We start from the raw sequence: 1748 nt of genomic DNA on the forward strand, positions 1-1748 counted from the left end.
TATATATATATATAGGTATGTATGTATGTATATTAAACAAAGTATAAATAATGGTCATTTGCATATTTTTTGTTATTGCAGTAAATTTGACTTACAGCTCTTTCCAGTAGTTATTATAGGTTTGTTATTGATAGGTTTACTCAATCAGTCCATTTATCAGTTGAGAAAATTTGAACAACCTAAAAAGTTAATGCTACTTTCATCAGTGTCATGATGATGAAAGTAGCATTAACTTTTTAGGTCATTCAGTTTTTCTCAACCATTCAGTTTTTCTCAACCATTCAGTTTTTCTCAACCATTCAGTTTTTCTCAACAATTTTAACAAACACTTTCGTTCCTCTGAGGACGTAGCTTAATTTCTGCATTGTTTAAAAGGTTTTTTGAATTTTGCATTAATACAGACATATAAGTAATTAATTTATTATAAAATATAATTATATACTTTATCTTTACATGCTTTAAGTTAAGAAACTATTTGTCATGATATCTGAATTTTCTTATTGTTAAATAAGTTTTCATCAAACTATTTCTCTGTCATTTATAACTTTATATGTTCCTTATCATTTTCTCTTGTGTTGTATTACTTATACTATATGTTTTATAGCATGAAGGAGCTTTCTTATGAGTACTACCAGATTACTTGATTCCATATATTGTGATTTAAACACACACACACACACACACATATGTATAAGTGCAGGCATAGCTATGTGACTAAGAAGTTCACTTCCCAACCAAATGGTCTCAGGTTCAGACCTATTGCATGGCACATTGGGTAAGTGTCTTCTGTTACATAGCAGTGACCGACAAAAGCCTAAAGAAGCCTGTTGTTCGTGTGTGTGTGTGTGTGTGTGTGTGTGTGTGTGTGTGTGTGTGTGTGTGTGTGTGTGTGTGTGTGTGTGTGTGTGTGTGTGTGTGTGTGTGTGTGTGTGTGTGTGTGTGTGTGTGTGTTTTAACATTGCATGATGGTCGCAAATGTCACTGTCATACCTATTTCTTTACTGCCCACAAGGGGCTACACAAAGAGGGGACAAACAAGGACAGACAAACGGATTAAATCGATTATATCGACCCCAGTGCGTAACTGGTACTTAATTTATCGACCCCGAAAGGATGAAAGGCAAAGTCGACCTCGGCGGAATTTGAACTCAGAACGCAGTGGCAGACGAAATACCGCTAAGCATTTCGCCAGGCGTGTTAACGTTTCTGCCAGCTCGTCGCCTTAATGTCACTGTCATACAAGTGATGTCATTCATTTCTAGTCTTCTTTGAAAACATGCCTGGCCAAGTGGAAAATATTACCCTACTTCGAAGCAAGAAGGAGTTGGTGTCAAGAAGCGCATCTGGCCATAGAAAATCTCAACAAAATCCATCTGACCCATGCAAGCATGGAAAAGTAGTACTTTAAATGATGGTCTTCATGATGATATCCACACACACACATAAATATATTCATACATACATGATGGCTGTCCACTCGTGACCGAGGAAGACCATTGCCGACCTTCAGGAACATTGTGCGCTCTAGGACTAACTTATATTTTGCATTTGCGGTTCCACTGGTGGCTAATGAGCCCTGCTCTTGACAAGCATACATGACTGCAAACATTGCAGACCAAGCTTTCCCAATTCACTATACAAGCCGTGCACTTTCGCTGGATACGTGCTCTCTCAAAAGTGTCGATCCCCTCCTTAACCTGCTTCCTCCATCTGTGGCAATGACAGGCATTGTTCTCCCGGTCAGTGTC

The 1748-nt window shown here is 38.0% G+C and overlaps 1 protein-coding gene across 1 annotated transcript in view; it reads left to right on the top strand.

The window, feature by feature from the left end:
* Positions 1-1748, top strand: part of LOC106879143 (myeloid differentiation primary response protein MyD88) — a 29354-nt gene that overhangs the window by 23185 nt on the left and 4421 nt on the right. The gene's annotated exons all lie outside the window — the stretch shown is intronic.

Source organism: Octopus bimaculoides, chromosome 6 (assembly GCF_001194135.2).
Source record: "Octopus bimaculoides isolate UCB-OBI-ISO-001 chromosome 6, ASM119413v2, whole genome shotgun sequence".
Taxonomy (NCBI): Eukaryota; Metazoa; Mollusca; class Cephalopoda; order Octopoda; family Octopodidae; genus Octopus; species Octopus bimaculoides.